Genomic DNA, 16,528 nt, shown 5'->3' with positions numbered 1-16,528 from the left:
CGGGGGCAGGCGCATGAACCAGGTGTTTGCCTCCCCTTTCAAAACGAACGGCAAAGCCTTCAATCTGTAGTCATCCTCGGTTGCCCCTGCTGGCCTCCTCTGCGCCCTACAAATTTTACAAACCTCATGAAGGAACTCATACGACCCTTCGTAACTCTTCCCGCAGTATGTAGGCAAAATTGCGATCACATGAGGCTTCACATCACAAACAGTTTGCCCTGGGGTCATAACTATGGCTTGAGGTGGTTCTCCCTCGGTATGTGCATTCAGCGTCCCGATCTCAGGATCTTCTTCTCCTTGAGCGGCCATCCTTCTCGGGTTTCCCTCTATCCTTGGTATCTCTTCCGGTATTGGTCCTTCTATGGTGTATTGCTCCTCGTCACTACTCGAACCTAAGTCAGACAAAGTTGTTGACAGGTCAGACGGAGTGGTTACGAGTATAGTCCCTCGCTGGAGTATATTCGGTCCCCGATGGTCAGGAGCCGAGCTGCTGCTCATAAACTGAAACGAAAAGAAAAGAGAAAAATTATGAACAGTATATACGCCAAAGTATCACTCACAATAACAGCTAATAACGTCATTCATCCCCGGCAACGGCGCCATTTGAAATAGCAGGTTTGCGTCAGGTGTCGTTTCAAGCAAAGGGTGTATCCTACTGATCAGTATGGAAGTCCCTGCTAAACCTGAACCTGGTATCAATAATTCAACCCTCTTCTACTGGGTAGTATAGTGAAGGTAGGGGTCGAATCCCACAGAGATGAATGCGTTTTGGGAATTGTGGTGATATTCTGGAAAGGTTTGGTTAGCTACCACGCTTTGGGTTGAGACTTATCTAGGCTGGAATTTAAGGTAGTACTCTACTGACTAGGAGGCGGGAGAGATGTTAAACAGACGGTTGTGTACATGTGAGTGGTGAACATGATGTTTGGCTAATAAATGTAGAAGGTACAAGTTTACTATAAAAGACTAAACGGAATATCAGAGGGAAAGAGGTAGTTAGGTGGCTAGACCTGCAGATCTGAAAAGTAACAGCTGAAAAGTAAGGACAAAAGTAAAAAAGTTGTTAAAAAGTAAGAGTGGTCCCAAACTTGGATGGAGATGTTGTCTTCTTCAACATAAATCAAATCAGATAGGCAAAACCAGATTCATCGCCATAAAAACACAGATTAACAACTTCAAGAACACAGATCTACGATTAAAACTTCAAATCAAAAGATCGAACACTGAAACTGCAACTAATCTTACTGGTGAACATGTAGGGTGGCAGAAATCACGTAAACTGGGTTTTCACACTTAACTAATTCAGATCTAAAATCTAACAGCTATCTAGACTTGCAAACTCAGAGATATTAACTACAGAGGTTAAAGCATGCGAATCCACACTGGAAATTACCGTAACAGCTAGATCTAAGCTATCTAGGCAGAAAGAAGCGAAAGCAAACATGAACCGATGCTGGAAAACAACTTCATATTTAATAAAACGTTTGGATCACAACTAAGACTTCAAAGTAAGCAAAATACTGGAAATGCGAAAGATCCAACGTAGAGAAAACAAACAAGATTAACTAGAAAGCAAATAAAGCTTGTTTTTGCCACTCCGGGCGATGGAACTGCTAACTACGATCGTGCTGACTGGAAAGAGAGAATGGAACTCCGGCAAACTGATGATCTTCAAGTGACCATAGCTGTGGCGAGGAACGAGAATTACGAAGGATAATGCTGAAGGAGGGATCTACCGAAGAGAAATTGCTAACTAAGCGTAGGAGTTAACTAACTAATTGATTATCTCTCCAAGTGGCTTTCTTTTATAGGGAGGCCTCCCTTGATTTTTAGGGTAGACTTCGAACATGAAATAACTCTTTTGCCCCCTTGCTTGCGGCTGATCTTCCCAGCTATCCTTCTTCTCCATCTCGAGCCTTTTTGGCATGCATACTGGTCAGGATAACAACATCCTGACGCCCTTTTCGCCTGAAGTATCAGAAGCTTTGCCTACTGGCTAGAACACTTCCCTGCACACTTTAGCAACTGTTTTGCAGAATATATACCAATTATGCACATTATACTGACCAGTAACCAAGGCCTAGAATACGACTTATCAATACATATGTCATATTTGAATTTATGTGTACAATATGCGCTTGAATTATGGCAAAAGCATGTTAGTCCTATTAGAACTGCAGTTAGATTAATCCACCAAAAGCTGCCTATTGGCAAAGCTTGGAAGAAGTACTGCCATCAAAAGAAGGTAAGATATACGAATTTTACCATGGATGTGTCTCATAGATGGAATTCGACATATTATTGTCTGAATTCTGCTTTGACGCATAAAGATTCTTTGTGTGATTATTTTAGAACCTATCTCGTTTCTGATTTATATCTGTCGCATAGTTGTTGGGATCATAACATGGGTTTATTTAAATTGTTCAAATATTTCAAAAATACGACTGTTGAATTATCGGGTGTTTATTATTGCACTGTTTATCGTGTTTTAGAGCATTGCATGTATATATCACTTGGTTTTAAAACTGCGATGAAAAATGCTTCATCTTCTCCTGAATTGATATGTGTGTATATTATATGATTGAAAAATGACTTAAGTATTTCAGTGAGATTCCAACGGTGTTTTTGATTGCAAAGGTCTTGGATCCAAAATGGAAATTAGCCGGTACCTCCATGATTTTAGATTTTTATTATAACAATTTGAGTTCTATTGATCTTGGTCCACTTCAAGCATTGCAAGCGGATACCAATGATCAATATGGAGTAAACATAACTGAAACATTTCAAATAAACCTCCCGTACCGGTCAATTGTCCAACAAACCTTCGAATTTAACTTGCGTGCTCTCTACACCGAATATGAAACCAAGTATAACAGTACCCACCAAGTCAGAAGACCTACCCCTCCTCAACAACATAATTTTGGCTTCGCATTTCAAACTGATTATGATGACCGCGACGCGCAATCCCAATTAGCCGACCTATACAGCTACAGCACCGGCGGAAGGTCGACCTCAGGTATGGTAAGTGAGTTAGATTTATATTTCGATTCACTCTTTTCTTTGGTGATGAAGGTACTACTCCTCCCGCCCAAATTGACGTCCTCGATTGGTGGGGAACACATGAGAAAGATTTTCCCATACTTGTGTCAATGGCCAAGGAGATTTTTTCGGTTCCGGCTTCCACTGTCGTCGTCGAGTCCGCTTTCAGTGTTGGTTCACGTGTGTTGGATGAATCAAGAAGTAAGCTCTCCGCGAAAAATATGGAAGCCGTGATGTTACTTGATGATTGGGCCAAAGCTGACGTCAGAGAACAAGAAAATGATTGGGATGATCGTCAGGAGGAATCACAAGAAGAATTCACCGGGGATGAATCGTAGGCCAACCGTCAACCACCGGCCAAGCAATCCTAATAGGTAAGTAAGGTAAGAGAACTACGTGGGCTTTGATTCCCTAATGCAAATAAGCATTAGGGATACGTAGGCACCTCAACTTAAATTTTAAATTTAAGTTGAGCTCAAGTCCTTTTTCTTTTATTTCTTTTTTTCATTTGTTTCTACTTTTAAAATATGCAAATACAATTAAATAATTGTATTTGTATATTCTCTAGTCGGTTAAGTAGATTTCTCTATAAAGCTAAATCCGGGAAACTTTTGACAATTCTACTATAATTGTTGATTGTTAGACTAAACTCAACATTTAAGGTTGAATTGCTAAAGGTGTCTTCAATTTAGTTATGTAGAAACATCTCTTCGCCGACTAAGAGTATATATATACTTACAAATTTATTGTTCAGAACTTCAAGTCTTTTTTGTAATTTGTAATTAGCTTCATTGTAGACTAGTAGTGTCGTTGTATTTAAATTTTTTGTTTAAGACTTCAAGTTTTTTGTGATTTGTAATTGTTGTAACTTGTAATCTCAATAAAATTGCAATTTTCATCGTGATTTTTTTAATTTTATTTACGCACATTTCATAAATAAATAAATAAGAAAATGCAAAAAAAAATATTATGAACTGCCGAACCGGCCCAGAACCGGCGGTTTTGAACCGCCCCATGAACCGACGATTTTTTGAACTGGAACCGGAACCGCCGGAACCCTTGGCGGGCCGGTTCCGATTCACGAAAATGTTGAACCGTGAACCGCCGGTTCCGGTTCGGAATCGTGAACCACCGGTTCTGGTTCGGAACCGGCGGTTTTTGAACCGTGTGCATGCGTAGGTATAACAGCTTTAGCTTTTTCCTATAGGCTGGTGTCAAGTTGATAATACGATGAACATTGGATACAATTCCTGTTACTCATTTATTACTTCAAAACTTCAAATTGACTGCAAGTTATATCTTTCCGTTTGTTTGCTCTGGTTTTGGAGGCGAAAATGCTTTGAATGCTTTCAACTTAGTTCAAGTTGATTATGTTTTTACTGACATCATCAGTACACTTTGATTGAAATTGTTACGACGCGCGTTTAACGTTGTTATTATTTCATATATTTGGTTTGATCCAAATGTATTAAAAAATGTTATTAAAATTTTTATTTTTATAAAATTCATAAAAATCAAAGTTTGATTTTTATATTATTCATTTCTTAAAAATTTTAGAGAAAACGAGCGGTTTGAGCTTTGATTTTTGTGAAATTAAAATTTTCAATAACATTTTTAATGTATTAGAATCAAACTATATATATAAAACCAAACAAACAATGTTAGATTGATATTGACCATTTATTTTCAGATTGGATGGACTAGATTTTTTAGTAGTTATCAATATAGCTAACAAGTTAACATAACCCTAATATAGTATGTATATATAACTTTATGCTATTATATATAAAAAATTCCTATAATTTTGGATAGTTTCAAAATTTCACAATAATGTCAATTTTTATAGAAAAGTTAATATAATTATTTTAACCCTTTACTTGGATGTAAGATCGATTTGTTCTAAATATTACTCCATTTGAAAGACACTATAGATTTGTATTCTTGGTATGCTTGAATAGTTAGAATATTTTCTCCTGACAATTTAGACAATGGGGCGCCCGATGGCACGCCCTACGCGTGCCATCGTCCTCGGGCGCGGACGATGCCTCCATTGTGGGTGCTCGCCATAGGGCGCGTCCATGCCCACGCCCTAAGCTTCGGGCGCGGAAGAAGCGCGGACGATGGCCTATCGTCGGCGGCATCGGGTACCATTGTGGGCTCGGCGGACGATGGTCGAGGACGATAGGCCATCGTACGCGCCATCGGGCACCATTGTGGGCTCGGCAGACGATGGCACGCGTTTTTGAATTTTTTTTTTTCCGAATTTTGTCTATTTAAACCTCGTTTCTCATTCACTTGTTCATACGAACATCTCGCCTCAATGCCCAACCAACAAGACCATGCCCAGTTCATGAACGACATGATTGAAGAAATGTGGGCTCGTAACCGTCGTCGTTGAGTTTGTGTATTTTTTAATTCGTATTGTAATGTATTAATTTTTATAAATGAAATGAAGTTTTTTTTCCCAATTTTTGTATATATTTAAATATTCAAATAAAAGAAAATGCATAGGGCGCGCCTTAGGGCGTCACACTGCAGATGGGAGGGTATGAGGATAAAAATGATGACGTGGCGGCGCCTTAGGGCGCGCCTAAGGGCGCCCCATTGCTAATGCTCTTAGTGGAACACTCATTATAGATTTGTATACACGTAATTGTGCGTGTGCACATAGACCAGAAGCATTGAAGAAAACACATGGCCACTTGCACACACACATACCAGAAGCATTGAAGAAAACACATGGCCACTTGAGTAGATAGGTTTCAATTTTATCCAATTGAAACCTATCTACATACACTATGCAAATATGTCGTCTACTCAAATATATGTGTGCGCGCGCGTATATGTCCAGGGATCACTATTCAAAAATATTTTTGAATTTTTTTTATAGAACTAAAATATTAATTATCATAGTTTATATTTTTATTTCATTATATTCCTATATTATTTGTAGTCTATCAAGCATAGAAATTAAATCATCTAAGGAATAACAATTTTATTTATTTTTATTCCTTATTACAATCGAGCAAGAGAACGAAATGAAATACTAATTATTTTATTTTCATCTTCATTTCATTCTCACATGCATTACATTCCTTTTTCTTATTTCATTTCATTGTACCAAGCATGACCTTATAGTTTCATATGCCCAAACAGGAAAAAAAAAGTTTATATCACAATGATAAACTCTGTATATGCGTATGCTTTATCTTTATTGGTTTGCTAGATAGTTCGAATTTCTTATTTATAAGAATCAACTGAGTTTTAGGGAAAATTGCTAAACTAAAATCAGTTATAAATTATATTTTGCAATTTTAGTAGTACACCTTTGAATAGTTAGGAATCAAACAGTACACAATTTTATTTATTTTTTTTTTTTTTTAAAACTCAGATCTACGTTCCAAGCGATTCTTCACAATTCAGTTGAACTTTCCTGCTGCAACTAGATTAATTTAGCTAAGTACTTATATATTTGTTTGATGATAATTAGGGTGATGAAGTAGAGAATGCAAGCGGAGAAGGAGAAGATGAGTGGTTGATGAGACGTACGCTTGAGGCTCGTCTTGACTATACCTACAATAACGATCCAAGCCAACGTGACTTGTCGCCGCCCCCGCCGCCTCCAAGACAATAGTCACCGCCGCATCCTTGATCATTTTTCCAACACAGGTGGAATATTATTTATATGTATGTTTATGTAATGATTGTCTTTTTCGTGCCCTTTTAAATTACGAAACGTGGTAAAATAAGTGAAACATGTCTGCGTTATGTTTTTGCTTTGATGATCTCGGTGATTGGAGTGTTTTTGAAGTATGTCATTTTGTATGAACGACTTTATGTTGAATCATGTCTTGTTGTGAGTTATGATATCTTGAATGACGTACTAGTACCTTTTGTTCAATCCAGCTAAAAGAATTTAATTGATATTTTTGTACCTGGAATAAGACAAATAATACTGTTGGCAATAAAAGAGAAATAAAAGAATTCTTTACGTATATTCTTTACAACCTCTTGGGATCAATTTAAACAAAAAGAAATGAATGAAAACTTTTGAGATCAATTTCCCAATGAATCCAGAGCGTCCTAATTCAAACGGTTTCCACACTGAATCCTTTTGAACCTACAAATTTTGTCCAAAATTAAACTCAAATAAATTCACAATTATCTCCCTGATTCTCCTAAATCATTTGACAATCAACTCCCAATAATTACTCCCTCAATACACAGTTTTCATACCCTAATCTGTTCGCCTCACAAAAAAATCTCATTTCACAAAAACAAACCAGAGGCAGAGAAGAGTTGATGGAGATAGAGATAGGGATGAGTAGCGGCGGGCAGCAGTAGTGGCCGATGATAGCGACGGAGAGGGATTTGCATCAGTTGGGTGCTGATTTGGTTGAGAAAGAGGGAGAGAAGAGTTGAATTAGAGCATCCACTACGCTGTCCCCCACCGTTCCTTAAACTACTATTTGAGGGTCCCATTGTACTTTATTCCTCCATCCCTTAACTAAGGGACGGAACCTGCAACGCTCCTTCCCTTAACCGTCCCTTATTCCGTCCCTTAAATTACTATTCATTAAATTTCATTTTTTATTTTTTTTTCAACCCAATTCAATTAAAACAAACACACTTTATTAAAATTAAAACAACATTAAAATTCAAAAAATAGAAAATGGACATAATTAAAATCCTAAAAAAATAAAAATGACGTAATTTAATTTTCTCCGCCAAAGTTTTCCCAAATGTGCTCAATTAGATCATCTTGGAGTTGGGCGTGGGCGCTAGAGTCGTGTGTCCTTGCCCGAATAGACACACGTTCTTGTATTGACGGATGCGCTCCACTTCGCGGCGGACTACTTGCGGTTGAGCTTCCGGGGGATTCGGGGTCGAACCAATTTCCCGCCTCGGGTCCTTCGTCTTGGACAATCATGTTGTGCAAAATTATGCACGTATACATGATGTCGACCATGCTCTCCATGAACCACGAACGAGTTGGAGCTTTGATGATGTTGAAGCGCGCTTGGAGAACCCCGAACGCCCTCTCCACATCCTTGCGAGCAGCCTCCTGCTTCTGCGCAAAAAGAGCCTGCTTTGGGTTCGCAGGCCTGTTGCACGTCTTCACGAAGGTCGTCCACTTCGGGTAGATGCCGTCGGCGAGATAGTACCCCATTTTATACAGCCGGTTGTTGGCGACGAAGTTGATGGCCGGCGCTTTACCATCCAAAACTTCGGTAAAGAGGTTGGACTGGTGGAGCACGTTTATGTCGTTGTTCGAGCCAGGGACCCCGAAGTACGTGTGCCAGATCCAAAGCCGGTAGTCGGCAACGGCTTCGAGTACAACGGTTGGGTGGGTGCCTTTGTGGCCGCTCGTGTAGGACCCCCTACAAGCCACCGGACAATTCTTCCATTGCCAGTGCATGCAATCGATACTGCCAAGCATCCCGGGGAATCCGTGCACTTGTTCGTGCAGGTCGAGGAGGAACTGACAATCGGTCGTGCTTGCCCTCCGGAGAAATTCGTCGGTAAAGGCTGTCCGGACGCCTTTGCAGAATTTGAGCAAGCACATGCACCCAATGGTGTCTTCGATGTGGAGGTATTCGTCGAACATGTCGGCCGTTTGTCCAGTCGCAAGCTGACGGATTACTGCAGTACATTTCTGCAGCGTCGTGTGGCTGGGACGCCCGACCGCGTCGAACCCTTCTTGGAAGAACTCTTCCCGGGCCGCCAAAGTATTCGCGATGTGGAGAAATAGCGGTTTACTCATGCGGAAACGGCGATGGAAGTAGGTTTCTCCCCAAATCGGGTTATCGCAGAAGTAGTCGCGTACTAACCTTGCGGCGGCTTCCTCCCGGTTGCGATGGATGTATGTCCGGGAGCGTCGTGGAGGCGGCGCGGCTTCCTCCGCCTCTCGGCGTCGATCTCCTTCAAGTAGTTGTTCCATTAGTTGACGCATTTGCTCAAAAGGATCCATTTGTTTGAGTTGATATAAGATGATATTAGAGTGGTTATAGAGAGGATTTGAGAGGAATAGATGTGTGTTTGTGTGTGAAATGAGTATGAAATAGGATTATTTATAGAGTAAATAAATAAAAAAAATAAAAAAAAGAAAATAAAAAATTAACGGTAACATTATCGTTAAAAAAATATTTTTTTAATTAAAATTCGAATTAAACAAAATGAATTATTGCGTCATCCGTGACGACGCCCACTCGCGGGCCAGCGAGTGGGCGTCACGCATGCATCGAGGACGCGACAAGTCGCCCGGGCGCGTGACGGGACGGCGCGTCCCTTGTCTCGCGGCTACGGGACGGGCTATGGGACGGGACGAACGTTGCAACGCGTCCCGCGGTGGAACCGTCCCTCCGGGACGGAACGCGAGCCATGCGCGGGACGCGTAGTGGATGCTCTTAGGTCTCCCTGGTTTGGGTATTCCCGTTCCCTTTTCCAAATTATTTATTTTACTACTTTTTAAGTTTTATTTATTTTGTTGGGTGGGCCAACCTTGTTTTAATTATAGTGTTGGGCCTGTGACTAAATAAAATTAATTGATGTTGGACTGAATTCCTTTATTTAGTTTTGGGCCACCTAAGAAATAATAAGAATAAATATATGTTGGTCAGGTGTTTATATGTGGGGCCCAGGGAGTTAAGAGTGTCCACAATGGTGGCCTTCAAAGGCCACCATTTGTGGCCCGGCCACCAATTGTGGCTCCCATATGGCCTTTGTAATGACAAATGTAAAAAAGTCAATGCAAATTCAAAGGGCCACCAAATGTGGCCCTTTAAAATGTTAATTTTTTTTTTGCTTTTTTTTAATGTTATTTTTTAATTTAATTTAATGTCACCCCCCACCACCGCCGGTTCGGCGACCCCCGGTGGGGGCCTCCATCTCCACACTACCGGATGTCGGGGTCTCCGGTGTACCCATCAACTGTTCCCATGTGAATCTATCAGATTCAGACAGAGGAGACGGGGAGTATTGGAATTGGGAGGATTGGAATTGGGAGGATTGGAATTGCTGGGATGGGTTGTTGATCGCGTCCATATTCGGTCGGTAGTCCCCGAACCCCGATGGTTGGCGAACCAAGTTCCTCTGCTGGGATGGCTGGACCCGGAATTGGGGCGAGTGCGGACTCCACGTCTGATTGGGGAAGTTGTCGTATCCCGAGTCTCCATACCCCGGGGAATTACCATCTCCACCTTGCCTTTTTGTAGTGTTTGAGAGTGTAAAATGAAGGGATTTGAAGTGTAGAATGAAGTGAAAAAATGGAAATGAGAGTGTATATTTATAAAAAATTTCGAAATAAAAAAAAATTTATATTCCGCGGCCCAGCTGCGATTCGCGGCGCTTGCAATGGGAGGGCCGCGGCTCACACGACTCAGCCGCGTGAAGGCCGCGGCCGTGGCTCAGCCACGCTTCTCGCCTCTCCGCCCCGGCTCTCGGCCTTTGCAATGGGGGGCCGCGCGCCGAGCCGCGGGCCGCGGCTCCCCCATTGTGGACACCCTAAGCCAGGACCAAAAGAAATATTCGAAAGGGGGGCGAAGAAGTGGAATTTTCTTTCTGGGAATGCAAGCGGCCGCGAATATTCGAAAGGAAATTTAATCTTACTAAAAGAAATACACCGAATTAAATGTTATGTTTTAATTAATTTACGAGTTTCTGAAAAGAATAATGCTATGCGGCCATATTATGGCCAGCCATAAATTAATTAAATAACAAAAAAAATTGATTTTTTTTCAAATTTTTAGTTTAATACTACTTGATTTTACTTTTATATCATCTTCATTATATGTTGCTCAACATGTTAGTGTTGCTCTTTCATAGTTTTTGCTCAACTTATTACTACTGTCATTTCTTGATTGTTGCTCAACGTATACAGTAATTCGTGATATTACTGTGTTTTACGTAATGGAATTCAAAGATAAGTATCAACTCACAAGTCCATTCACACACATATAAGTTTATATCGGTAATTCTAATTTTTTTATACATGTAAATGGACTAAATTAACTCTTTATGGCCGGCCACATTATGGCCATTTAGCATCACTCTTCTGAAAATTCCCAAGTACAAGAAAATTAAGAAGCCTAAGGAGCCTTAGGATGCATGCATTCTAATTTATTTGAATATTTTCCCTAAGTTGATGTGTATTTTATTTATTATCTAAAGGATTTTCTCCGCAAGCAAATTGAGGTCAAAGTGGGAATGGTTTGAATTAAGGAACTTAAGCTTCTGAGGTGGACTTTCTTTTTAAAAAAGACCGATTATGTCCTAAGTATGTTTATCATGTCATGTTTTGTTTTTATGGAACTCATTTGAAGTGATTTTGTCATGTACTATGTTTAATTGAATTTGGGTCCCCGTAGGGTACTAATCTTACTCGGACTAGTGTACACCTTTGGCAGATAGTACACCATCTTACGCGTTGGCCGGTCTATTCTGTCGTCGAATGCTGAAGAAGAAACGGATAGCCAAAGCAAGAAACAGAAGAGGAATAGGATCAGGGGGATGGTTCTAATAAAAATAATAATAGAGAGGAACAGAAAATTGGGGAATTTGGTGAGGATGGAGAGGTCAAGTAGCTTTTGTATGTGGCAACTAATATGATTGTGCTATTTATTTTTTGTTGTTTGTTTACAAGTACTGTATATTATAACTCCACTAAGATTCCTTAGTTTCTGAATACTTAGGAATTTAAACTTAATTGAACTGCTCTGTTGAGTAAGCCTCTACAGTTTACCATTTAGATTTTAGTTAATAATTGTAACCTCGTTTTGATGTGGTCCAGATCATATACTAATTAGAATTTTGTAGGCTGGTTATGTTGGAACATACTGTGTTTGTTTGATGAGTAGCCTCTGTAATTTGACCTTTGATCAAAATGGAACACTGCTTAATTTAAAGTTACTTGATTAGATCTTGAATAATTTTTAATCCAATTTAAGACGTACCTATCCGAGTCTGCGTACAGGAAGCTTCTTCGTTTACCAGCAGCGATTGAAAATTTGTGGCAGAACTTGATCGTTGAAATTTCAAATTTTAGATGATTGTGAAACTCTTCATCTTGAGTTATTGACTAATACAACAACCAGTATTTTGTAACTTGCTGTCAACATCCTTTTTAATACTGGTGCTCTCACGAAACTTCTCTAATCTTTAATTTGGCCTCTAAACCTTAACAAGTTTCATATATAAAAATGCTCAGATACATATTTATATATACAAAGATTTCTGTATTGGTGGTGGATTGGCGTGACAAATGTGTGGGGTAATAACTTGTTAAATGATCAAGTTAATAATAGTCTCCTCACCAAATTAACATTACCACGTGGTCTATTTTACAAATTATTTAGCATAAACTTTATTTAACGTGAGCTCGAGTATTATAGATTTGTAGAATTTTGTGGATTTGCTTAACTTAAGTTAAAGCATGCAGCGGTTATGACCATTTAGTGGAATATTATAGAATTCTTATCCTGCTCTTTCATTTTCTAACTCCGGTTAATAGAATAGATGAGTACAAGATAGAAAAATTATAATTACAGTTATCATAACTGACTTAAACAATCATCTATGGATGCCAATCGGGCCGGCCCATCGGGTTTCGGGTCAACCCTACTCGGGTTGCGGGTCAATCGGGTGCCCGGCTAACCGGGTTGTATTTTTTTGGGGTTATTTCGACTCTAACCCTAAAAGCTCGGGTTTCGGGCTAGTCCAGCGGGTTAATCGGTTTGTTCCGATAAGATTAAGATACTAACAATCCAATAAATCATAATGAAAATTAGTTATATTTATAAAATACAAAATATTTAATTATGATAAATTTGAGATAAATGCTTAAATTCAATCATAAATATGATCAAATACTAATATTTCAGATATTTCGTGAAATTTTAATGCATGTTTTAGAAATTTAAATAATTTTTTAGTGAGTTTAATTTATTTAAAAATTATAATATTAATAAAAATTTAATATATAATTTGTATATTTAATATAAAAATGAAAGTTATTTTTTTAATTAACTGTATATCATAAAATTAGTCAATGAAGTATCGAATTAGGAGTAAAAAAATAGAATAATAGAAATTTTATTGGGTTATCGGGCCAACCCATCGGATTTTCGGGTCTGACCCTAACGGGTGGCGGGTTAATCGGGCTAGAAATTTCCGGCCCTAACCCTGTGAATTAGCACATTTTACCTATAAAATACTCCCTCCATCACTCTTCTTTTTTCACTTTTGCTATTTTCGTCTGTTCACCATGTATTGTCCACTTTCACTTTTTTTACCATAAATAGTAATTAAATAGGCTTCATATTCTACTAATTTATTCCTCTTATATTTTATTACACAACTATATAATATATAAAATGAGACTCATATTTCACTAATTTTTTCAATAAAAAACTTAGTATCCAACATAAAATGGTCTAAAAAATGAGAAAAAGGAGGAAATAACAAACAATCACATAAAATTGTTTCTAAGTCAAGGAAAATACTTTTGATCGTTTGAATCCCAGATAGCCACGTAACGAAGAATACTTTTAATCGTTTGAATCCCAGATAGCCACGTAACGAAGTCTCTGATTATCACTTAAATGTCGACTACATTGCTAAGAGAAGATATTTCAGAAAATACAATTGATTAATAAATGTGGACAATAATTGTGAAGACTGAAAAATGAAATTTGGTTAGAGGGTTCTAAAACATTACTAATAAACTAAAAAGAAAAGAAAATTTTATTTTCTTAAAGTTAGACAATTGGATTCTGGCCATAAAAGCTTCTTTATGTGCATGTATTGATTTAGTATTAAAATTCTTACTCTTTCATTTTCAAAACAAACTACCCCACCATTAATTGTTAATACACAATGAATTGTCAACTCCCCTTATAGTTTCATATCCTCAAACAGAAAAAAAATTATATACCACAATAATAAACTCTGTATTTATAAAAAATTTGTAAAAAGAATTGTAGTTTGGGGTTCTCAAAATATCTATAAACTGATTTCGACTATTTATATGCGTATGATTTATTTTAATGGATTTTCCAGATAGTTCGAATTTCTGGTTTATAAGAATTGAGTGTGTTTTACTTTTAAGGAAAATTGCTAAATAAAATCAGTTCTAAATTATTTTGCAATTTTACAACTTTGAAAAGTTAGCAATCAAATACACAATTTTTATTTTTATTTTTATTATAAACTCAAATCTACTTATTAGTACAATAGTATTATTCCATGCGTTTATTTACAATTCCGATTGAACTTGCTTGCTGCAATTTTAAATACGATTAGTCAAAGTTATGATTTTGTCCATGGACAATCAAATGGGCAAACTTATAAAAATATGTCGTTTTGTACAAACGTTACAAGTCTAGTACTACTCCCTCCGTCCCTTAAAATTTGGCACAATTTAACCCGGCACGAGTTTTAAGAAATGTAGTAGAAAGTGAATTGAAGAAATTAGTAACATGTGGGTCCTACTTTTATATATTAGTTTTAAAATAAAATGTGAGTGGGAATGAGTTAGTGGAATGTGAGGTTCACTACAAAAAATGGTAAAATTGAAAGGTGACAAATTTTTAAGGACGAACGAAAAAAGAAATAAGTGACAAATTTTCAGGGACGGAGTGAGTACTATAATAGTATTTGTTTAGAAAATGACAAAATTGCCCTACTCTTATAAATTTCTTAAACGATCCCTACCTCTATAAATTCAATTCATTCCCCATTATAGTACTACTATATAGAGTTCAAGTGGGCAAAAGCATTAAAGAAAAACATGGCCAAGATCGTCTCTCTTTTCATCATAACCTTCCTAACATTTTCCGGCCACATGCTGGCCCGGCCGGAGCCCCAGTTTGCCGACGTCACTCCCATTGAAATACACTGCAAGGTTAGCTATACGCACATGTCTAACTCTAATTCATCATCAGAAAATTATAGTATTTGTATATGACATGATCACATGATAATAATTAGGAATTTGTATATATTTATTTGATAATAATTAGGGTGATGATCAAGTAGAGAAAGCAGGCGGAGAAGCAGAAGACGAATTGTTGATGAGAGGTACGCTTGAGGCTCATATTGACTATATCTACACGCAGAAACAGAAGCAGCCTTGATCATTTTTTTTCTAACACGTGGAATATTATTTATATGTATAAATACATGTCACATATCTTAAATTTTGTAATAGTATCATATTTTTAGTTAATTTCTTGATCAAAATAGAGAATCAGTCTTGTATTATGTAGTGTACTCTGTTTAGTGTTTATATACATATATAAGTTGAGATTTAGATGTTAGAAGAGTTGACTGGTGTAATACGACAGTTATTAAAATAGTGATCTCTATTTATAATTTATCGCCGTTGAATTTCCATCTCCAGAATCCTCAAGAAAAAAAACAATCGCTTCTTGGTTTAATCTCCGCGAAAAAAAAGGATGGATCTCGATAACCAAAAAAAGTTGTAAATAAATGAAAATATTGATGAAAAAGGAAGAAGGATAAAGGATCAAGAGACGTAGATCATGCCGGGGCGATCAGCGGCCTTAGGGTATCCATTATAAGGCGGACACGCCCAATAGCCCCGCCCCAGTTTTTGTTCATAGCCCCAGTTTTGTTGTCCACAGCCCCAAAATTCTATTTCCGCCACTATAGTGGACACCTCCAATAGCCCACAAATTTTATAATTAAAATAATCGCAGTGTAAATAAATAGAAAACGAGGTAATTAGGGTCGAATATTCGTTGTATTGCAAACCGGTAAAATTATACAACGAATAATTAAAATAAAATACAACTAAGGGCATGAATAACGCGGAGGGTCGGGCCGCAAATCGCGAGTCCCGGCCCGTCCTGCGCGTAAGAGGGGGGCGACTTGCGGCCTGGGCCGGTCCCGAGGCCGCGTTTGCTGCCTGGTGACGGTCACGGGGGCCCGGCCCCGCGTTAGCTAGTACGGGACGTGACGGAGGAAGCAATTTTTGCCAAAAATTGGAAGAGGAATAAGAGGGAGGAAGAGGGAGGAGAGGGAGGAGAGGAAGAAGAGGGAGGAGAGGAAGAAGAGGGAGAGGGAGATGGGTGACGGAGCCCAATTTTCTGATTTCTGGTGCAATTCGACGAGGAAGAAGAGGGAGGGGGGAGGAAGAAGAGGGAGGAAGAGGAAGAAGAGGGGCGGCAGATCCAATTCTCTAATTTTTCATTTTTGCATTTTTGTATGTTTTAATTTTTAGTTTTTTTTGCATTTTTTTTGTTATAATTTTGATTTTTTTTGCATTTTATGTTATAATTTTTGTTTTTTTGCATTTGTATTTTTTTTCTAGAACTTGTAATTTTTTTTTTCGAATGAACAATTTATTTTTCCGGTTTCAATTGTCCAACGTATTGCATTTACGAATCAAATAGGTTGAAGTTGTGAATAGTGTCAATTATTAGTTGCGGCCCGGGTTGCGGCCTGCAGGGTTAGAGCAGTTGGAGCCTGG

General features: G+C 38.3%; 1 long non-coding RNA gene across 1 annotated transcript; it reads left to right on the top strand.

Annotated features, from left to right (window-relative positions):
- Positions 1-14,782: 14,782 nt before the first annotated feature.
- LOC121771426 lies at positions 14,783-15,412 on the top strand. Its single transcript, XR_006044040.1, has 2 exons — positions 14,783-14,938; positions 15,057-15,412. It is a non-coding gene; the product is annotated as an uncharacterized LOC121771426 (long non-coding RNA).
- The last annotated feature ends 1,116 nt before the right edge of the window (positions 15,413-16,528 follow it).

This window comes from Salvia splendens, chromosome 2, assembly GCF_004379255.2.
Source record: "Salvia splendens isolate huo1 chromosome 2, SspV2, whole genome shotgun sequence".
NCBI classification, from domain to species: Eukaryota; Viridiplantae; Streptophyta; class Magnoliopsida; order Lamiales; family Lamiaceae; genus Salvia; species Salvia splendens.
The sequence above is the reverse complement of the archived record's forward strand: the minus strand, read 5'-3'. Positions and strand labels throughout refer to the sequence as shown.